The sequence below is a fragment of the Oncorhynchus keta genome, chromosome 22 (assembly GCF_023373465.1).
Source record: "Oncorhynchus keta strain PuntledgeMale-10-30-2019 chromosome 22, Oket_V2, whole genome shotgun sequence".
Lineage (NCBI taxonomy): Eukaryota > Metazoa > Chordata > Actinopteri > Salmoniformes > Salmonidae > Oncorhynchus > Oncorhynchus keta.
This window is the reverse complement of record NC_068442.1, coordinates 57,743,709-57,767,945: the sequence shown is the minus strand read 5'-3', so window position 1 is coordinate 57,767,945 and position 24,237 is coordinate 57,743,709. Positions and strand designations below refer to the sequence as shown.

Genomic DNA, 24,237 nt, shown 5'->3' with positions numbered 1-24,237 from the left:
AATGGGTGGTAAACTCATTTTTGTACTCAGACATCCTTGGGTAGGTGGAGGGAGTCAGGAAGGGCATCTAGGAATCAAATCAAATCTTTGGGTTGTCTGAGAATATATAGCATGGCTTTTGATAATCCTTGGTTGGTCTCTGAGAAGATTATTTATTGCGATTGCAAACTTAATAAAATGGTGGTCTGATAGTCAAGGATTATGAGGAAAAACATTTAGATCCACAATATTTATTCCACGAGACAAAACTAGATACAGTGTCACGGTTCATGAATCCACTGCCTCTCTCTCTCTCTCTCTCTCTCTCTCTCTCTCTCTCTCTCTCTCTCTCTCTCTCTCTCTCTCTCTCTCCCGTGCTTGTGTGGGCGTGGTTCCCAATCTCGGCCTGATTGTCTGCGCCAGCTGGAACCACTTATCTTCCCTTTATATGTTCTGTATCCAGTGTTTCTTGTTGTCAGATCGTTGTTACTTCCCTGAGGTTGTGTCGTGTGTCTGTGCTCTTCTCTCGCCGCCCTTGTGTGGATTATCTGCTGTGCTCCTTTCTACCCATCCGGACACACTCCCCTGGATTTCTCAGCACGCTATCATTGGAAGATGCGCCCTAGTCCCTGGGTCGGTTTCCGTCTGAGTACAGTCTGTCTGTCCTGTTGCTGTTGTAAACTGTATTCATTAAACCATCGTTGCTTGCATCTTGCATCCGCCTCTGTGTTGTCACAGAACGATCTGACCAGACCATGGATGCAGCGAGTTCAACGAGTCTGACCGAATTCATTTCCCGCAGTATCACGAGAATGGATCAACAAGAGGAGAACATCTCCAGCACAGGTCGGGCAGTACAAGCCCTTGCGACGCAGGTAGCCCAGCTGATCCAACAATTACAACATCTGAGGGGTTCCGCTGCGCCACCTACACCGGCAGTTCAACCCGCCCCGCCAGAGCCGGATTCCCAGCTAGAGCCACGGCTACCGACACCAGAGGGTTATTCAGGTGATCCTGACTATTGCAGAGCCTTTCTTACGAGATGTTCCATGCATTTCTCGTTGCAGCCACGGACCTTCAACCGTGAACAGTCTAAGGTAGCATTCGTACTCACACTGCTATCAGGCAAAGCGGCTCTTTGGGGAACGGCGGTGTGGGCGAACCAGGACCCATGCTGCACCTCTTTCCAGACACTCTCCGAGGAGATGAGAAGGGTCTTCGATCGGGCCGTGGCGGGTAGGGAGGCGGCCAGACTACTCGCTGACCTTCGCCAAGGAGACCGTTCAGTATCGGAATACTCCATCCAATTCCGCACTCTGGCCGCAGAGTGTCAGTGGAACGAGGAGGAGCAGTGGGACATGTTCCTGCATGGGCTGGAGGACCGGATCCAGAAGGAGATTTATGTTCTGGACCTTCCCAGGAGTTTAAATGGACTAGTGGAACTAGCCTTGAGGGTCGACGCTCGCCTGAGTCGTATTGGCCGCCGAGCATGCCCTAACAGACCGTATAACGACACGGAGGGCGGGCATGCCAGCGGCGGGAACACGGCCAGTTCAGCCTCCGCTCACGAACCCATGCAGCTGGGGAGAGCTCGCCTCTCCCGGGAAGAGAGGGAGAGGCGGAGATCCCAAGGACTCTGTCTCTACTGTGGTAGAGCGGGCCACTTTATCCACTCCTGCCCGGTAAAAGATCAGGCCCGGTAGTAAACATGAGGCTACTATCGGGTGGTGTCACCACAGAGAAGACCTCATCATCTACTCTCCTCCTGGGAAGACTAAGATGGGCCACCCACACGCACGACACCCAAGCCTTACTGGACTCAGGAGCAGAGGGTAATTTCATGGACTTCAAGCTCGCTCACAAACTCCAGATTCCTATCACCTCACTCACGCACAAGATATCCGTCAACGCTCTCAATGGTCAAGAACTCCCCAACATTTCTCACACCACTGAACCTATCACACTCATCACTTCTGGCAATCACACTGAGACACTATCATTTCTACTCATGGACTCACCCCTTGCACCATTAGTTCTCGGCCACCCTTGGCTCACCCAACACAACCCCAGAGTTGACTGGGGTCATAATTCTATATCCATGTGGAGTAACAAGTGTCTTGAGTCCTGTTTAGTGTCTGCCTGTTCGTCTGTGTCTGATTCTGTGTTTCTAGAGGAGGCAGTGGATTTGTCTAACGTGCCTGTTGAATACCTCGACCTGAAGGAGGTGTTCAGTAAGTCCCGTGCTGCTTCTCTTCCTCCGCATCGTCCCTATGACTGTGCAATAGAATTATTGCCAGGTGAGTCTCCGCCTAAAGGCAAGTTATATTCACTCTCTGTTCCTGAGAGGGAGGCTATGGAGAGATACATCTCTGATTCTCTGGCATCTGGATTCATTCGTCCTTCCTCTTCTCCAGCGGGGCGGGGTTCTTCTTTGTGGGGAAGAAGGACGGATCTCTGCGTCCTTGCGTTGATTACCGTGGGTTGAATAACATCACAGTGAAGAATACCTATCCCTTACCGTTGATGTCCTCAGCCTTTGAAAGGTTACAGGGAGCATCCGTGTTCACTAAGTTGGATTTACGTAATGCATATCATTTGGTTCGCATAAGGGGGGACGAATGGAAGACCGCGTTTAACACCCCCAGAGGGCACTTCGAATATTTGGTCATGCCTTTTGGGCTATCCAACTCCCCAGCGGTTTTCCAGGCACTCGTCAATGACGTGCTGAGAGATATGATTGATCAGTTCATATATGTTTACCTGGATGACATACTGATTTTTTATTCTTCTCTCCAGGAACACGTTCAGCACGTCAGACGAGTGCTTCAGAGGTTGTTGGAGAATGGACTTTTTGTCAAGACGGAGAAATGCATTTTTCATGCACAATCCGTTCCATTCCTAGGTTACATCGTCTCGACTGAAGGTATTCGCATGGATCCTGACAAGGTTAAGGCTGTGGTGGATTGGCCAAGCCCAGATTCCCGTAAGGCCCTACAGAGGTTTCTGGGATTCGCCAATTTCTACCGGCGTTTCGTTCGCAACTTTAGTCAGATAGTCGCTCCTCTTACCGCCTTAACCTCCCCAGAGTGACGTTCAGGTGGTCCGATACAGCCGAGGCTGCATTCGCCAAACTCAAGAGCCGCTTTGTTTCGGCTCCCATCCTCATAGCTCCCGATCCCTCGCGTCAGTTCGTAGTAGAGGTGGACGCTTCAGAGGTGGGGGTAGGTGCGGTACTTTCCCAACGTTCCTCTTCTGACGACAAGATGCACCCTTGTGCGTTCCTTTCCCATCGGTTATCACCTGCGGAACGCAACTACGACATTGGCAACAGAGAGTTGTTGGCAGTGAAGTTAGCACTGGAGGAGTGGCGCCATTGGTTAGAGGGTTCGGGGGTACCTTTTATAGTTTGAACCGATCACAAAAATTTGGAATATATCAGAACCGCCAAGCGACTCAACTCCAGGCAGGCACGGTGGGCACTCTTTTTCGGACGTTTTGACTTCTCTCTCTCGTATCGCCCGGGTTCCAAGAATGTCAAACCCGATTCCCTTTCTCGCATTTTTGACCATTCCGAACGCCCATCCACTCGCCGAGTGCATCCTACCCGGGACCCTAGTAGTATCCACACTCACATGGGAGGTTGAATCGAGGGTCAAAACGGCCTTAGAAGGGGTAACGCCTCCGCCCGGTTGCCCGCCTAATCGGTTGTTTGTGCCGGAGGGGTGTCGGTCCGATGTTATTCGGTGGGGGCATTGCTCCAACGTAGCGTGTCATCCAGGAGTCAGCCGCACTAGCTTTTTGGTTAAGCAACGCTTTTGGTGGCCACTGATGGCTCGTGACATTCACAGTTTTGTCTTGGCTTGCTCGGTTTGTGCCACTGGGAAGACTTCTAATCGACCCCCAGATGGGTTACTCCAACTGCTGTCGGTCCCTTCGAGACCCTGGTCCCACATCGCGCTAGATTTTGTTACCGCCCTCCCGCCCTCCCAGGGCAAGACGGTGGTGTTGACCGTGGTGGACCGGTTCTCGAAGGCGGCTCATTTTATTCCCTTGCCTAAATTACCATCTGCCAAGGAGACAGCGGTAGCTGTCGTCGATCACGTCTTTCGCTTACATGGCCTGCCGATGGACGTAGTTTCTGACAGGGGGCCCCAATTTGTGTCCAAGTTTTGGCAAGAGTTTTGTAGGTTACTGGGAGCGAGTGTCAGCCTGTCTTCAGGGTTTCATCCCCAGAGCAACGGTCAAACGGAGAGGGCCAACCAAGATTTGGAGAGAGTGTTGCGATGTTTGGTTTCTAAGAATCCCTCTTCCTGGAGTCAACAACTCTCTATGGTTGAGTACGCTCACAATTCGTTGCCAGTGGCAGCTACGGGTCTCTCTCCGTTTGAGTGTAGTTTAGGTTACCAGCCACCTATCTTTCCCAGTACGGAGTCCGAGGTCACTGTTCCTTCCGCTCACGCTTTCATCCAGAGGTGCCGTCACGCATGGAGCAGAGCCCGTGAGACTCTTCTCCGGGTGGGGCGCGCACCAAGGCTAAGGCCGATCGCCACCGGTCGAAGCCTCCGGTATACGTCGTTGGCCAAAGAGTGTGGCTTTCTACTAAGAACATTCCACTCCGATCCGTTTCGAACAAGCTTGCCCCCAAATTTATCGGCCCGTTCAAAGTCACCAGGATCATTAGTCCGGTGGCGGTCCGGCTCAAGCTTCCTCCAGCGTATAGGAGAATTCATCCTACCTTTCATGTGTCTAAAATAAAACCTGTGTTTCAGGCACGCATTAACCCGCCGGTCCCGGTTCCCCCGCCGCCACGACTTGTTGATGGGGAACCCACCTTTTCTGTCAATCGTATTTTGGACTCTAGAAGGAGGGGACGCGGATTCCAGTACCTGGTGGACTGGGAGGGTTACGGCCCGGAGGAGAGAAGTTGGGTACCTGCTAGGGACATTCTGGATCACTCCCTTATCGATGATTTCAATCGACAGGTAAATTCGCCTGGGAACGCCTAGAGGCGTTCCTAGGGGGGGGGGGTATTGTCACGGTTCATGAATCCACTGCCTCCCTCTCTCTCTCTCTCTCTCTCTCTCTCTCTCTCCCGTGTTTGTGTGGGCGTGGTTCCCAATCTCGGCCTGATTGTCTGCGCCAGCTGGAACCACTTATCTTCCCTTTATATGTTCTGTATCCAGTGTTTCTTGTTGTCAGATCGTTGTTACTTCCCTGAGGTTGTGTCGTGTGTCTGTGCTCTTCTCTCGCCGCCCTTGTGTGGATTATCTGCTGTGCTCCTTTCTACCCATCCGGACACACTCCCCTGGATTTCTCAGCACGCTATCATTGGAAGATGCGCCCTAGTCCCTGGGTCGGATTCCGTCTGAGTACAGTCTGTCTGTCCTGTTGCTGTTGTAAACTGTATTCATTAAACCATCGTTGCTTGCATCTTGCATCCGCCTCTGTGTTGTCACATACAGGGTATGACTGATCCAGGATATGACTGTGGCCACGCGTAGGTCCGGAGCCATGTTGAACAAAACCCACTGAGTTGATGATGGCTCCGAAAGCCTTTTGGAGTGGGTCTGTGGACTTTTCCATGTGAATATTGAAGTCCCCAAAGAGAGCCAAGTTCAGCACCACTCAGGTGAAGAGAGCCAAGATCCAGCACCACTCAGGTGAAGAGAGCCAAGATCCAGCACCACTCAGGTGAAGAGAGCCAAGATCCAGCACCACTCAGGTGAAGAGAGCCAACATCCAGCACCACTCGGGTGAAGGGAAACAAGATCCAGCACCACTCGGGTGAAGGGAAACAAGATCCAGCACCACTCGGGTGAAGGGAAACAAGAAACTTTAAAAGCTGCCCTTGATTTGTCACCAAAGCCCCATACACTACCCACCATTGCAACCTGTATGCTCTTGTTAGTTGGCCCTCGCTTCATACTCGTCGCCAAACCCACTGGCTACAGGTTATCTACAAGTCTCTGCTAACTAAAGTGCCACCTTATCTCAGCTTACTAGTCACCATAGCAGCACCCACTCGTAGCAGGTATATCTCACTGGTCACCCCCAAAGCCAATTCCTCCTTTGGTCGTCTTTCCTTACAGTTCTCTGCTGCCCATGACTGGAACGAATTGCAAAAATCTCTGAAGCTGGACACTCACATCTCCCTCACTAGCTTTAAGCACCAGCTGTCAGAGCAGCTTACAGATCACTGCACCTGTACATAGCCCATCTGTAAACAGACCATCTATCTACCTACCTCATCCCCATACTGGTATTTATTAATTTATTTAGCTCCTTTGCACCCCAGTATCTCTACCTGCACATTCATCTTCTGCCGATCTACCATTCCAGTGTTTAATTGCTATATTGTAATTACTTCACCACCATGGCCTATTTATTTCCTTAACTTACCTCATTTGCACTGACTGTATATATACTTTTCTTTTGTTCTACTGTATTACTGACTGTATGTTTTGTTTATTCCATGTGTAACTCTGTGTTGTTGTATGTGTCGAATTGCTACGCTTTATCTTGGCCAGGTCGCAGTTGCAAATGAGAACTTGTTCTCAACTAGCCTGCCTAGTTAAATAAAGGTGTTCTCAACTAGCCTGCCTGGTTAAATAAAGGTGTTCTCAACTAGCCCACCTGGTTAAATAAAGGTGTTCTCAACTGGCCTACCTGGTTAAATAAAGGTGTTCTCAACTAGCCTACCTGGTTAAATAAAGGTGTTCTCAACTAGCCTACCTGGTTAAATAAAGGTGTTCTCAACTAGCCTACCTGGTTAAATAAAGGTGTTCTCAACTGGCCTACCTGGTTAAATAAAGGTGTTCTCAACTGGCCTACCTGGTTAAATAAAGGTGTTCTCAACTAGCCTACCTGGTTAAATAAAGGTGTTCTCAACTAGCCTACCTGGTTAAATAAAGGTGAAATAAAAATAAATAAAATGTAATAAAACAGAAAACAACACGATAAAAAAAATCTAAAAGTTATACACGACACAAGCCTAAGATCACCATGTTCAACGCCGACCTTTGGCTGTAAATCTCGTCTCCATTTTGGAGAGGTGGGAATGCGTTCTCTGGAGTGATGAATCACACTGCACCATCTGGCAGTCTGACGGACCAATCTGGGTTTGGCAGATGCCAGGAGAGCTCTACCTGCCCACATGCATAGTGCCAACAGTTTGGTGGAGTAGGAATAATGGTCTGGGGCTGTTTTTCATGGTTCGGGCCTCTTAGATCCAGTGAAGCGAAATCGTAACGCTACAGCATACAATGGCATTCTAGACGATTCTGTGCTTCCAATTTTGTGGCAACAAAACAGATTGGGGAAGGCCCTTTCCTATTTCAGCATGACAAAGCCCCTGTGCACAAAGTAAGGTATTATTACATGTAGCCTAACTGTTTAACCCAACCAGGATTCCGTTTCTATTGAGTTCTGTTGGTTATAACCCAACCAGGATACTGTTTCTATTGAGTTCTGTTGGTTATAACCCAACCAGGATACTGTTTCTATTGAGTTCTGTTGGGGATTACCCAACCAGGATACCGTTTCTATTGAGTTCTGTTGGTTACAACCCAACCAGGATACTGTTTCTATTGAGTTCTGTTGGTTATAACCCAACCAGGATACCGTTTCTATTGAGTTCTGTTGGTTATAACCCAACCAGGATACTGTTTCTATTGAGTTCTGTTGGTTATAACCCAACCAAGATACCGTTTCTATTGAGTTCTGTTTCTTTATAACCCAACCAGGATACCGTTTCTATTGAGTTCTGTTGGTTAAAACCCAACCAGGATACCGTTTCTATTGAGTTTTGTTGGTTATAACCCAACCAGGATACTGTTTCTATTGAGTTCTGTTGGGGATTACCCAACCAGGATACCGTTTCTATTGAGTTCTGTTGGTTACAACCCAACCAGGATACTGTTTCTATTGAGTTCTGTTGGTTATAACCCAACCAGGATACCGTTTCTATTGAGTTCTGTTGGTTATAACCCAACCAGGATACTGTTTCTATTGAGTTCTGTTGGTTATAACCCAACCAGGATACTGTTTCTATTGAGTTCTGTTGGGGATTACCCAACCAGGATACCGTTTCTATTGAGTTCTGTTGGTTACAACCCAACCAGGATACTGTTTCTATTGAGTTCTGTTGGTTATAACCCAACCAGGATACCGTTTCTATTGAGTTCTGTTGGTTATAACCCAACCAGGATACTGTTTCTATTGAGTTCTGTTGGTTATAACCCAACCAAGATACCGTTTCTATTGAGTTCTGTTTCTTTATAACCCAACCAGGATACCGTTTCTATTGAGTTCTGTTGGTTAAAACCCAACCAGGATACCGTTTCTATTGAGTTTTGTTGGTTATAACCCAACCAGGATACCGTTTCTATTGAGTTTTGTTGGTTATAACCCAACCAGGATACTGTTTCTATTGAGTTCTGTTGGTTAAAACCCAACCAGGATACCGTTTCTATTGAGTTCTGTTGGTTACAACCCAACCAGGATACCGTGTGAGTTCTGTTGGTTATAACCCAACCAGGATACCGTGTGAGTTCTGTTGGTTACAACCCAAACAGGATACCGTTTGAGTTCTGTTGGTTACAACCCAACCAGGATACCGTTTCTATTGAGTTCTGTTGGTTACAACCCAACCAGGATACCGTTTCTATTGAGTTCTGTTGGTTACAACCCAACCAGGATACCGTTTCTATTGAGTTCTGTTGGTTACAACCCAACCAGGATACCGTTTCTATTGAGTTCTGTTGGTTATAACCCAACCAGGATACCAATTGAGTTCTGTTGGTTAAAACCCAACCAGGATACCGTTTCTATTGAGTTATGTTGGTTAAAACCCAACCAGGATACTGTTTGAGTTCTGTTGGTTATAACCCAACCAGGATACCATTTCTATTGAGTTCTGTTGGTTAAAACCCAACCAGGATACTGTTTCTATTGAGTTCTGTTGGTTATAACCCAACCAGGATACCGTTTCTATTGAGTTCTGTTGGTTATAACCCAACCAGGATACCGTTTCTATTGAGTTCTGTTGGTTATAACCCAACCAGGATACCGTGTGAGTTCTGTTGGTTATAACCCAACCAGGATACCGTTTCTATTGAGTTCTGTTGGTTACAACCCAACCAGGATACCGTTTGAGTTCTGTTGGTTACAACCCAACCAGGATACCGTTTCTATTGAGTTCTGTTGGTTACAACCCAACCAGGATACCGTTTCTATTGAGTTCTGTTGGTTACAACCCAACCAGGATACCGTTTCTATTGAGTTCTGTTGGTTACAACCCAACCAGGATACCGTTTCTATTGAGTTCTGTTGGTTACAACCCAACCAGGATACCGTTTCTATTGAGTTCTGTTGGTTATAACCCAACCAGGATACCATTTGAGTTCTGTTGGTTAAAACCCAACCAGGATACCGTTTCTATTGAGTTCTGTTGGTTAAAACCCAACCAGGATACTGTTTGAGTTCTGTTGGTTATAACCCAACCAGGATACCATTTCTATTGAGTTCTGTTGGTTAAAACCCAACCAGGATACTGTTTCTATTGAGTTCTGTTGGTTATAACCCAACCAGGATACCGTTTCTATTGAGTTCTGTTGGTTATAACCCAACCAGGATACCGTTTCTATTGAGTTCTGTTGGTTATAACCCAACCAGGATACTGTGTGAGTTCTGTTGGTTAAAGCCCAACCAGGATACCGTTTCTATAGAGTTCTGTTGGTTAAAACCCAACCAGGATACCGTTTCTATTGAGTTCTGTTGGTTAAAACCCAACCAGGATACCGTTTCTATTGAGTTCTGTTGGTTATAACCCAACCAGGATACCGTTTCTATTGAGTTCTGATGGTAATAACCCAACCAGGATACCGTTTCTATTGAGTTCTGTTGGTTAAAACCCAACCAGGATACCGTTTCTATTGAGTTCTGTTGGTTATAACCCAACCAGGATACCGTGTGAGTTCTGTTGGTTAAAACCCAACCAGGATACCGTTTCTATTGAGTTCTGTTGGTTAAAACCCAACCAGGATACCGTTTCTATTGAGTTCTGTTGGTTAAAACCCAACCAGGATACTGTTTCTATTGAGTTCTGTTGGTTATAACCCAACCAGGATACAGTTTCTATTGAGTTCTGTTGGTTAAAACCCAACCAGGATACCGTTTCTATTGAGTTCTGTTGGTTATAACCCAACCAGGATACCGTTTCTATTGAGTTCTGTTGGTTATAACCCAACCAGGACACCGTTTCTATTGAGTTCTGTTGGTTATAACCCAACCAGGATACCGTGTGAGTTCTGTTGGTTAAAGCCCAACCAGGATACCGTTTCTATAGAGTTCTGTTGGTTAAAACCCAACCAGGATACCGTTTCTATTGAGTTCTGTTGGTTAAAACCCAACCAGGATACCGTTTCTATTGAGTTCTGTTGGTTATAACCCAACCAGGATACCGTTTCTATTGAGTTCTGATGGTAATAACCCAACCAGGATACCGTTTCTATTGCGTTCTGTTGGTTAAAACCCAACCAGGATACCGTTTCTATTGAGTTCTGTTGGTTATAACCCAACCAGGATACCGTGTGAGTTCTGTTGGTTAAAACCCAACCAGGATACCGTTTCTATTGAGTTCTGTTGGTTAAAACCCAACCAGGATACCGTTTCTATTGAGTTCTGTTGGTTAAAACCCAACCAGGATACTGTTTCTATTGAGTTCTGTTGGTTATAACCCAACCAGGATACAGTTTCTATTGAGTTCTGTTGGTTATAACCCAACCAGGATACCGTTTCTATTGAGTTCTGTTGGTTATAACCCAACCAGGATATCGTTTCTATTGAGTTCTGTTGGTTATAACCCAACCAGGACACCGTTTCTATTGAGTTCTGTTGGTTATAACCCAAGCAGGATACCGTTTCTATTGAGTTCTGTTGGTTAAAACCCAACCAGGATACCGTTTCTATTGAGTTCTGTTGGTTATAACCCAACCAGGATACCGTTTCTATTGAGTTCTGTTGGTTACAACCCAACCAGGATACCGTTTCTATTGAGTTCTGTTGGTTACAACCCAACCAGGATACCGTTTCTATTTATTTCTGTTGGTTATAACCCAACCAAGATACCGTTTGAGTTCAGTTGGTTATAACCCAACCAAGATACTGTTTCTATTGAGTTCTGTTGGTTACAACCCAACCAGGATACCGTTTCTATTGAGTTCTGTTGGTTAAAACCCAACCAGGATACCGTTTCTATTCAGTTCTGTTGGTTATAACCCAACCAGGATACCGTTTCTATTGAGTTCTGTTGGTTATAACCCAACCAGGATACAGTTTCTATTGAGTTCTGTTGGTTATAACCCAACCAGGATACCGTTTCTATTGAGTTCTGTTGGTTACAACCCAACCAGGATACCGTTTCTATTGAGATCTGTTGGTTATAACCCAACCAGGATACAGTTTCTATTGAGTTCTGTTGGTTATAACCCAACCAGGATACCGTTTGAGTTCTGTTGGTTACAACCCAACCAGGATACCGTTTCTATTGAGTTCTGTTGGTTAAAACCCAACCAGGATACCATTTCTATTGAGTTCTGTTGGTTATAACCCAACCAGGATACAGTTTCTATTGAGTTCTGTTGGTAATAACCCAACCAGGATACCGTTTCTATTGAGTTCTGTTGGTTATAACCCAACCAGGATACCGTTTCTATTGAGTTCTGTTGGTTACAACCCAACCAGGATACCGTTTCTATTGAGTTCTGTTGGTTACAACCCAACCAGGATACCGTTTCTATTGATTTCTGTTGGTTATAACCCAACCAAGATACCGTTTGAGTTCTGTTGGTTATAACCCAACCAGGATACTGTTTCTATTGAGTTCTGTTGGTTACAACCCAACCAGGATACCGTTTCTATTGAGTTCTGTTGGTTAAAACCCAACCAGGATACCGTTTCTATTCAGTTCTGTTGGTTATAACCCAACCAGGATACCGTTTCTATTGAGTTCTGTTGGTTATAACCCAACCAGGATATAGTTTCTATTGAGTTCTGTTGGTTATAACCCAACCAGGATACCGTTTGAGTTCTGTTGGTTACAACCCAACCAGGATACCGTTTCTATTGAGTTCTGTTGGTTATAACCCAACCAGGATACCGTTTGAGTTCTGTTGGTTAAAACCCAACCAGGATACCGTTTCTATTGAGTTCTGTTGGTTAAAACCCAACCAGGATACCGTTTCTATTGAGTTCTGTTGGTTATAACCCAACCAGGATACCGTTTCTATTGAGTTCTGTTGGTTAAAACCCAACCAGGATACTGTTTCTATTGAGTTCTGTTGGTTATAACCCAACCAGGATACCGTTTATATTGAGTTCTGTTGGTTAAAACCCAACCAGGATACTGTTTGAGTTCTGTTGGTTAAAACCCAACCAGGATACCGTTTCTATAGAGTTCTGTTGGTTAAAACCCAACCAGGATACTGTTTCTATTGATTTATGTTGGTTATAACCCAACCAAGATACCGTTTGAGTTCTGTTGGTTATAACCCAACCAGGATACCGTTTCTATTGAGTTCTGTTGGTTATAACCCAACCAGGATACCGTTTCTATTGAGTTCTGTTGGTTATAACCCAACCAGGATACCGTTTGAGTTCTGTTGGTTACAACCCAACCAGGATACTGTTTCTATTGAGTTCTTAATCGTGGTCAGATTAATCCTGTCAGTCTTTTCACTAGCCCATATCATGGTCAGATTAATCCTGTCAGTCTTTTCACTAGCCCATATCATGGTCAGATTAATCCTGTCAGTCTTTTCACTAGCCCATATCATGGTCAGATTAATCCTGTCGGTCTTTTCACTAGCCCATATCATAGTCAGATTAATCCTGTCAGTCTTTTCACTAGCCCATATCATGGTTAGATGAAACAAAAATAGCTCTCTTTCACAAGATGTGTTTTTAATTAATGTCAATTTACCAACATTTCTGAAAATATTATAGTACGAATGGTATTTATTATAGTTATTTAATCTTTATTTAACTAGGCAAGTCAGTTAAGAACACATTCTTATTTTCAATGATGGCCTAGGAACAGTGGGTTAACTGCCTCGTTCAGAGGCAGAACGACAGATTTTCACCTTGTCAGCTCGGGGGACCAATCTTGCAACCTTACAGTTAACTAGTCCAACGCAATAACGACCATTGCACTCCACAAGGAGACTGACTGCCTGTTATGCGAATGCAGTAAAACAAGGTAAGTTGCTAGCTAGCATTAAACTTATCTTATAAAAAACAACCAATCACAATCACTAGTTAACTACACATGGTTGATAATATTACTAGATATTATCTAGCGTGTCCTGCGTTGCATATAATCTGACTGAGCATTCAAGTATCTAAGTATCTGACTGAGCGGTGGTGGGCAGAAGCAGACGTGTAAACATTCATTCAAACAGCACTTTTGTGCGTTTTGCCAGCAGCTCTTCGTTGGTCATCAAGCATTGCACTGTTTGACTTCAAGCCTATCAACTCCCGAGAAGAGGCTGGTGTAACCGAAGTGAAATGGCTGGCTAGTTAGCGCGTGCTAATAGTGTTTCAAACGTCACTCGCTCTGAGCCTTGGGGTGGTTGTTTCCCTTGCTCTGCATGGTGGTGTGGTCGTTGTGTTGCTGGTTCGAGCCCAGGGAGGAGCGAGGAGAGGGACGGAAGCTATACTGTTACACTGGCAATACTAAAGTGACTATAAGAACATCCAATAGTCAAAGGTAAATGAAATACAAATGGTACAGAGGGAAATAGTCATATAATTCCTATAATAACTACAACCTAAAACTTCTTACCTGGAAATATTGAAGACTCATGTTAAAAGGAACCACCAGCTTTCATATGTTCTCATGTTCTGAGCAAGGAACTGAAACGTTAGCTTTCTTACATAGCACATATTGCACTTTTACTTTCTTCTCCAACACTTTATTTTTGCATTATTTAAACCAAATTGAACATGTTTCATTATTTATTTGAGGCTAAATTGATTTTATTGATGTATTATATTAAGATAAAATAAGTGTTCATTCAGTATTGTTGTAATTGTCATTATTACAAATACATTTTTTTTTAATTGTCCGATTAATCGGTATCGGCTTTTTTGGTCCTCCAATAATGGGTATCGGTACAGGCGTTGAAAAATCATAATCGGTCAACCTCTAATTTGAACATCTTGGCCATGTTTTGTTATAATCTCCACCCGGCACAGCCAGAAGAGGACTGGCCACTGATGTAAGAAGGGCTATATAAATACATTTGATTTGATTCAAATATAATTTGTTTAGTCTGTTTTCAATACGTTCAGACAGGCTTTGTTTAGTCTGTTTTCAATACATTCAGACAGGCTTTGTTTAGTCTGTTTTCAATACATTCAGACAGGCTTTGTTTAGTCTGTTTTCAATACATTCAGACAGGCTTTGTTTAGTCTGTTTTCAATACATTCAGACAGGCTTTGTTTAGTCTGTTTTCAATACGTTCAGACAGGCTTTGTTTAGTCTGTTTTCAATACATTCAGACAGGCTTTGTTTAGTCTGTTTTCAATACATTCAGACAGGCTTTGTTTAGTCTGTTTTCAATACATTCAGACAGGTTTTGTTTAGTCTGTTTTCAATACATTCAGACAGGCTTTGTTTAGTCTGTTTTCAATACGTTCAGACAGGTTTTGTTTAGTCTGTTTTCAATACATTCAGACAGGCTTTGTTTAGTCTGTTTTCAATACATTCAGACAGGCTTTGTTTAGTCTGTTTTCAATACATTCAGACAGGCTTTGTTTAGTCTGTTTTCAATACATTCAGACAGGCTTTGTTTAGTCTGTTTTCAATACATTCAGACAGGCTTTGTTTAGTCTGTTTTCAATACATTCAGACAGGCTTTGTTTAGTCTGTTTTCAATACATTCAGACAGGCTTTTTTTAGTCTGTTTTCAATACATTCAGACAGGCTTTGTTTAGTCTGTTTTCAATATGTTCAGACAGGCTTTGTTTAGTCTGTTTTCAATATGTTCAGACAGGCTTTGTTTAGTCTGTTTTCAATACATTCAGACAGGCTTTGTTTAGTCTGTTTTCAATACATTCAGACAGGTTTTGTTTAGTCTGTTTTCAATACATTCAGACAGGCTTTGTTTAGTCTGTTTTCAATACATTCAGACAGGCTTTGTTTAGTCTGTTTTCAATACATTCAGACAGGCTTTGTTTAGTCTGTTTTCAATATGTTCAGACAGGCTTTGTTTAGTCTGTTTTCAATATGTTCAGACAGGCTTTGTTTAGTCTGTTTTCAATACATTCAGACAGGCTTTGTTTAGTCTGTTTTCAATACATTCAGACAGGCTTTGTTTAGTCTGTTTTCAATACATTCAGACAGGCTTTGTTTAGTCTGTTTTCAATACATTCAGACAGGCTTTGTTTAGTCTGTTTTCAATACATTCAGACAGGTTTTGTTTAGTCTGTTTTCAATACATTCAGACAGGCTTTGTTTAGTCTGTTTTCAATACATTCAGACAGGCTTTGTTTAGTCTGTTTTCAATACATTCAGACAGGCTTTGTTTAGTCTGTTTTCAATACATTCAGACAGGTTTTGTTTAGTCTGTTTTCAATACATTCAGACAGGCTTTGTTTAGTCTGTTTTCAATACATTCAGACAGGCTTTGTTTAGTCTGTTTTCAATACATTCAGACAGGCTTTTTTTAGTCTGTTTTCAATACATTCAGACAGGCTTTGTTTAGTCTGTTTTCAATATGTTCAGACAGGCTTTGTTTAGTCTGTTTTCAATACATTCAGACAGGCTTTGTTTAGTCTGTTTTCAATACGTTCAGACAGGCTTTGTTTAGTCTGTTTTCAATATGTTCAGACAGGCTTTGTTTAGTCTGTTTTCAATACATTCAGACAGGCTTTGTTTAGTCTGTTTTCAATACATTCAGACAGGTTTTGTTTAGTCTGTTTTCAATACATTCAGACAGGCTTTGTTTAGTCTGTTTTCAATACATTCAGACAGGCTTTGTTTAGTCTGTTTTCAATACATTCAGACAGGCTTTGTTTAGTCTGTTTTCAATACATTCAGACAGGCTTTGTTTAGTCTGTTTTCAATACATTCAGACAGGCTTTGTTTAGTCTGTTTTCAATACATTCAGACAGGCTTTTTTAGTCTGTTTTCAATACATTCAGACAGGCTTTGTTTAGTCTGTTTTCAATATGTTCAGACAGGCTTTGTTTAGTCTGTTTTCAATATGTTCAGACAGGCTTTGTTTAGTCTGTTTTCAATACATTCAGACAGGCTTTGTTTAGTCTGTTTTCAATACATTCAGACAGGTTTTGTTTAGTCTGTTTTCAATACATTCAGACAGGCTTTGTTTAGTCTGTTTTCAATACATTCAGACAGGCTTTGTTTAGTCTGTTTTCAATACATTCAGACAGGCTTTGTTTAGTCTGTTTTCAATATGTTCAGACAGGCTTTGTTTAGTCTGTTTTCAATATGTTCAGACAGGCTTTGTTTAGTCTGTTTTCAATACATTCAGACAGGCTTTGTTTAGTCTGTTTTCAATACATTCAGACAGGCTTTGTTTAGTCTGTTTTCAATACATTCAGACAGGCTTTGTTTAGTCTGTTTTCAATACATTCAGACAGGCTTTGTTTAGTCTGTTTTCAATACATTCAGACAGGTTTTGTTTAGTCTGTTTTCAATACATTCAGACAGGCTTTGTTTAGTCTGTTTTCAATACATTCAGACAGGCTTTGTTTAGTCTGTTTTCAATACATTCAGACAGGCTTTGTTTAGTCTGTTTTCAATACATTCAGACAGGCTTTGTTTAGTCTGTTTTCAATACATTCAGACAGGCTTTGTTTAGTCTGTTTTCAATACATTCAGACAGGCTTTGTTTAGTCTGTTTTCAATACATTCAGACAGGTTTTGTTTAGTCTGTTTTCAATACATTCAGACAGGCTTTGTTTAGTCTGTTTTCAATACATTCAGACAGGCTTTGTTTAGTCTGTTTTCAATACATTCAGACAGGCTTTTTTAGTCTGTTTTCAATACATTCAGACAGGCTTTGTTTAGTCTGTTTTCAATATGTTCAGACAGGCTTTGTTTAGTCTGTTTTCAATATGTTCAGACAGGCTTTGTTTAGTCTGTTTTCAATACATTCAGACAGGCTTTGTTTAGTCTGTTTTCAATACATTCAGACAGGTTTTGTTTAGTCTGTTTTCAATACATTCAGACAGGCTTTGTTTAGTCTGTTTTCAATACATTCAGACAGGCTTTGTTTAGTCTGTTTTCAATACATTCAGACAGGCTTTGTTTAGTCTGTTTTCAATATGTTCAGACAGGCTTTGTTTAGTCTGTTTTCAATATGTTCAGACAGGCTTTGTTTAGTCTGTTTTCAATACATTCAGACAGGCTTTGTTTAGTCTGTTTTCAATACATTCAGACAGGCTTTGTTTAGTCTGTTTTCAATACATTCAGACAGGCTTTGTTTAGTCTGTTTTCAATACATTCAGACAGGCTTTGTTTAGTCTGTTTTCAATACATTCAGACAGGCTTTGTTTAGTCTGTTTTCAATACATTCAGACAGGTTTTGTTTAGTCTGTTTTCAATATGTTCAGACAGGCTTTCCTCCAAACACGTCAGTATATGAGCTGAGTATCTGTGAGGCACAGCTGTGTTATCCCCGATCCTCTGCTAATCATCCTCTAACACACCATCTCCATGGTGATGATGAGCCCAATCACTCCTCCACACCACTTTAGAGGAGTGACTGTGATTGGTTGACAAGTTATTTGATGTTTGTGTCACACCCACACAACAACAACAGGATGCTCATTCTGACAAGGGTGTGTCTACAGTATATCATGAGGATAATGAACTCGTAAACCGGGTTAGAATAAATAACCTCAGGACCATACCAGAATCCTGAACAAGGCTGATACAACATCACCTATGATTTATATACCCATACGTAGAATGTATGCACACATGACTGTAAGTCGCTTTGGATAAAAGCGTCTGCTAAATGGCATATATTATTTATTATATTATATTATTATATATATATAATGATTGATTGGTTGATTGACCTACCAATTGTTTAGAGTGAGCGAGATCCCCACCAATAGAGCCTGTACCAGAGTCTGAGTCTGTTTAAAGCAGGAGTCATACAGAACAACATGACCATAAAGACACACAGCAACACTGTTGCTACCCAGACTACTGGGTATATAATATATTGTGTGGTAGTAACCTAAATACCATTCATATTGTGTGGTAGTAACCTAAATACCATTCATATTGTGTGGTAGTAACATACAGTGCATTCAGAAAGTATTCAGACCCAATGACTTTTTCCACATTTTCCATGTTAGCACATTTAAACAAAATAAAAGATTGAAATATCACATTTACAGAAGTTCAGGGTTAAAGTCCGGGCTCCGGCTGGGCCACTCGAGGACATTCAGAGACTTGTCCCGAAGCCACTCCTGCGTTGTCTTGGCTGTGTGCTTAGGATCGTTGTCCTGTTGGAAGGTGAACCTTCACCCCAGTCTGAGGTCCTAAGTGCTCTGGAGCAGGTTTTCATCAAGGATCTCTCTGTACTTTGCTCCGTTCATCTTTCCCTCGATCCTGACTAGTCTCCCAGTCCCTGCCCTGAAAGAATATCCCCACAGCATGATGCTGCCACCACCATGCGTCATCGTAGGGATGGTGCCAGGTTTCCTCCAGACATGATGCTTGGTGTTCAGGCCAAAGAGTTCAATCTTGGCTTCATCAGACCAGAGAATCTTGCTTGTCATGGTCTGAGAGTCCTTTAGGTGGCTTTTGGCAAACTCCAAGCGGGCTGTCATGTGCCTTTTAATAATATAATAATAATAATATATGCCATTTATCAGACGCTTTTATCCAAAGCGACTTACAGTCATGTGTGCATACATTCTACGTATGGGTGGTCCCGGGGATCGAACACACTACCCTGGCGTTACAAGCGCCATGCTCTACCAACTGAGCTACAGAAGGACCACAGGAGTGGCTTCCGTCTGGCCACTCTACCATAAAGGTCTGATTGGTGGACTGTCATGTGCCTTTTACTGAGGAGTGGCTTCCGTCTGGCCACTCTACCATAAAGGTCTGATTGGTGGACTGTCATGTGCCTTTTACTGAGGAGTGGCTTCCGTCTGGCCACTCTACCATAAAGGTCTGATTGGTGGACTGTCATGTGCCTTTTACTGAGGAGTGGCTTCCGTCTGGCCACTCTACCATAAAGGCCTGATTGGTGGACTGTCATGTGCCTTTTACTGAGGAGTGGCTTCCGTCTGGCCACTCTACCATAAAGGCCTGATTGGTGGACTGTCATGTGCCTTTTACTGAGGAGTGGCTTCCGTCTGGCCACTCTACCATAAAGGTCTGATTGGTGGACTGTCATGTGCCTTTTACTGAGGAGTGGCTTCCGTCTGGCCACTCTACCATAAAGGCCTGATTGGTGGACTGTCATGTGCCTTTTACTGAGGAGTGGCTTCTGTCTGGCCACTCTACCATAAAGGTCTGATTGGTGGACTGTCATGTGCCTTTTACTGAGGAGTGGCTTCTGTCTGGCCACTCTACCATAAAGACCTGATTGGTGGACTGTCATGTGCCTTTTACTGAGGAGTGGCTTCCGTCTGGCCACTCTACCATAAAGGTCTGATTGGTGGACTGTCATGTGCCTTTTACTGAGGAGTGGCTTCCGTCTGGCCACTCTACCATAAAGGTCTGATTGGTGGACTGTCATGTGCCTTTTACTGAGGAGTGTCTTCTGTCTGGCCACTCTACCATAAAGGCCTGATTGGTGGACTGTCATGTGCCTTTTACTGAGGAGTGGCTTCCGTCTGGCCACTCTACCATAAAGACCTGATTGGTGGACTGTCATGTGCCTTTTACTGAGGAGTGGCTTCTGTCTGGCCACTCTACCATAAAGACCTGATTGGTGGACTGTCATGTGCCTTTTACTGAGGAGTGTCTTCTGTCTGGCCACTCTACCATAAAGGCCTGATTGGTGGACTGTCATGTGCCTTTTACTGAGGAGTGGCTTCCGTCTGGCCACTCTACCATAAAGGCCTGATTGGTGGACTGTCATGTGCCTTTTACTGAGGAGTGGCTTCCGTCTGGCCACTCTACCATAAAGGCCTGATTGGTGGACTGTCATGTGCCTTTTACTGAGGAGTGGCTTCCGTCTGGCCACTCTACCATAAAGGTCTGATTGGTGCAGTGCTGCAGAGATGGGAGAACCTTCCATAAAGAAAGATGAACCTCGGAGCTCTGTTAGTGGGTTAACTGCCTGTTGAAGGGCAGAATGATAGATTTGTACCTTGTCAGCACGGGGGTTTGAACTTGCAACCTTCCAGTTACTAGTCCAACACTCTAACCACTAGGCTGCTATGAGTGTCATAGCAAAGGGTCTGAATTCTTATTTAAATAAGGTATTTCTGTTTTGCACCAATTTCTAAAAACCTGTTTTCGCTTTATCATTATTGGGTATTGTGTGTAGATTGATAAGGATTTTTAGAATGAGGCTGTAGCGTAACAAAATGTGGAAAGGGTGAAGGGGTCTGAATACTTTCTGAATGCACTGTAAATACCATTCATATTGTGTGGTAGTAACCTCAAATGGTCACATACGTGTTTAACAGATGTTATTGTGGGTGTAGCGAAATGCTTGTAACCTAAATACCATTCTTTGACTCGGGCATTGGAATTTCACACTATCTTAAGCATACATTATCAACCCTTCCTTATTCCCCATAGAATCCCCTCTTCAGGGTAAACCTCTGCTTTCAAAAAGCATATCATTTTACTCTTCAGGGTAAACCTCTGCTTTCAAAAAGCATATCATTTTACTCTTCAGGGTAAACCTCTGCTTTCAAAAAGCATATCATTTTACTCTTCTGGGTAAACCTCTGCTATCACTGGCCACGTTTACATGCGCACAAATATCTCATTTACAGTAGTATTGGGATATTGTTGTATTCTGTTTTTGAGTTTACACATATCCCGTTTACAATAACCCAAAAAGGTTTGTATTCCAGTTATGAGAAACCCTGATAAGATACCTGGGATATGGTGATCTTAGACAGGTTACTGTGGCATGTCAACATCTTATCCCCTATACTGTCTGCGCATGCTCAGTTTCGCATAAATTTTGTGTGATGAAGTCATCTGATTGTCCAACAAATCACTTCCAAAAGTAGGCTACCTACACATTTCGATACACCATAATCATTTACTTGGATGATACTCCATACTGGACGGGATAGCCAGGTTTCTGTTTAGAATTTCGGGACATTTGGTAGGCCATTTGTTCGTCAACTATATAGTTAGATACATGCAGCTTCTCTTCTGTCATAAATTGTTGCCCTATGAGACTAAATAACGTATAGTGCTCACCAGAATAATAATGTCTTACATCGATAGAATTAATGTATTAGTAATCTAGTTAACACCGGTAAAGTTGTCTGTTTCGTTTAGGGACCGGGTAGAAAACGTATTAACTCCAAAACAGTGGAAAGATTGGTCCTGTTCAAAACGTCCAATGTCATCAGTTTGACTGGTTTTAAGGAAAAGAAAAGCTGAGAAAATGATGAAACACCTTTCTGATAGGACAGTTGGTCTTGTGTGCATATTTGATGTGGTTGAAATACTGTTGGCTTGCATAACAGTGTCGAAGACAACACATTACAGCGCCGAAGACAACACATTACAGCGCATTCCCATTTTCTCAAGAGATGCTGAAAGAAAGAAATATTTCTCCACTCCTGTTCCCGAAACAGAACAAATGTTATTTTATCATTTTTACTGCAGGAAATGCATAATTCTGCAGGAGTTAATATTATATAACGCTACATTTGAGAGGTTATAGACCTACAGCCAGTGTCCATATTTCAGTTACTACTCAATTGAATCCGTATGAATTTAAATGAGGAATATTATGTTTATTCATGAATACAGGGATACTCGTGAGCAGGATATCAAAGGTCCATGTAAAGAGTTTATCCCGAATAAGACCGTAAGCAGAATAGGAGCTACTATACACCAAAGATGTATTGATAATAAACTAAAATGATAACTGTCCATTAACTAATATAGCCTGTAGACAGCTGTTTCTTAAATGTCAGTTTAAGTCCATTAAGTCACTGAACTTTTCTTACCGTAGTTAGATTGTTTCCACACAAAAAAAAGATCCGTTCGCCAAAGTTCCTAAAACGGTTCCGTATGTCGAAACATTCACATTTTATATTAATCCACACAGTTTAACCATCTTCCAAAAAGAAAATTAGCCTACATACAGTATCTTCCAAAGAGGTGAGTCGGTTATTCTTATACCAGTCGTCCCATCTCCCAACTAGCTACATTCACAACCACTTTTCTGATGATTGTAAATGTGTTTTATGCATTTTTGGGAAACATTCTCAACTGTATACCATTGGCTGAGCGTTGTCAAATGACGTCACTCTTGCTAACATTGATTGGCTGAACACCTTGTCAGTCTGAAGTGAGCGAGATTCCACGTGTGCACTTTTACCCCGGCTGCTTGGAGTCCCACTCCAGAGAGACAAATCAAATCCGCTACTTGTTGATTGAGTCAGTTGATGGACGTATGTAGTGCGCCATACATATTCTATCCACAAGGATACAGTAGCCTACTAGGATTTTTCGTTTGTCTCCAGTTTTTAATGTGGCTTTATGATGTATTCGAATATTATATTCCTCACATTTTCATTTTTTTTAAATTAATTAATTCACTACTTTGTGAAAGATTATCCACAAATTAAAGAACCTTTTGATTTTAGACTATAGTGTGAAAATTAACAGAAAGAGTTTTAATATACAACTTTAGTTCACATGATGATAGTCGTGTCTGCGCTTCACTCTGGATGCTGTTAGGAGACGAACGCTGACAGGCAGGACACAAGAGTTCTCTGGAGGCTACGTGCATAAAGTCACGCTGCGCTTATTCGTCTTTGCATTTATCTTTATACCATATTTCTTATATGACTGGAGGAAAAACGAACTATCTAAAATAACTCCTGACCTGCTGTCACACACTCAATTCCACGTGCTTTCTTCAAATGCACACACAATTCAAATGACATTTAACATTATATTCCCAGCGATTACAAAGGTAATTTTCATTGAAAACAATTAAACAATAGAAACTTGTCAAAAACAATATTAACATGCTCACCTGTCATAATGGTGCCTAAATCTTCAATGATAGAAAACTGTCATAATGTAAATCTTTCTTTTTACAATAATAAATAACAAATCATTTGATATCATTTCACATTATGTACAATGTAATGTTTGACAGCTGGTTAAATAAAGAGAAGAATGGAGGTGAACAGAATAAATAAAGGTGTAGCTGGGATCACTTGGTGGGTAAGGCAAGGTGAGAGGAGGGAGGGAGGTAAGGAAGGGGCACGTGGCTCTGCTGTTTAGTTTTGCTAAATGATTGAGAGATATGTATTCAAAAGGACTAGCACAGCAGCAGCTCTGCACAAGTCTGGGTACTACTAATTGGACTAGTAGAACATAGTGATATACAGTATGGAATTCTAAAACTATAATTGGACTAGTAGAACATAGTGATATACAGTATGGAATTGTAGAACTAATTGGACTAGTAGAACATAGTGATATACAGTATGGAATTCTAGAACTAATTGGACTAGTAGAACATAGTGATATACAGTATGGAATTCTAGAACTATAATTGGACTAGTAGAACATAGTGATATACAGTATGGAATTCTAAAACTATAATTGGACTAGTAGAACATAGTGATATACAGTATGGAATTGTAGAACTAATTGGACTAGTAGAACATAGTGATATACAGTATGGAATTGTAGAACTAATTGGACTAGTAGAACATAGTGATATACAGTATGGAATTCTAAAACTATAATTGGACTAGTAGAACATAGTGATATACAGTATGGAATTCTAGAACTATAATTGGACTAGTAGAACATAGTGATATACAGTATGGAATTCTAGAACCAATTGGACTAGTAGAACATAGTGATTTACAGTATGGAATTCTAGAACTATAATTGGACTAGTAGAACATAGTGATATACAGTATGTAGAACTATAATTTAAAACCTACCCAAACCAGAACCCGTGGATAGATAGTGATATACAGTATGGCAAAACTATAATTGATTAGTAGAACATAGTGATATACCATGGCATTAGA

The 24,237-nt window shown here is 42.3% G+C and overlaps 1 protein-coding gene across 1 annotated transcript in view; it reads right to left on the bottom strand.

The window, feature by feature from the left end:
* The window catches only part of tmem45a (transmembrane protein 45a), a 66,774-nt gene extending 44,336 nt beyond the window's left edge, over positions 1-22,438 (bottom strand). Inside the window, exon 1 of the mRNA XM_052475783.1 lies at positions 22,183-22,438. The gene's annotated coding sequence lies outside the window, so the exon portion shown is untranslated. The remainder of the gene's footprint in view (positions 1-22,182) is intronic.
* Positions 22,439-24,237: the final 1,799 nt, after the last annotated feature.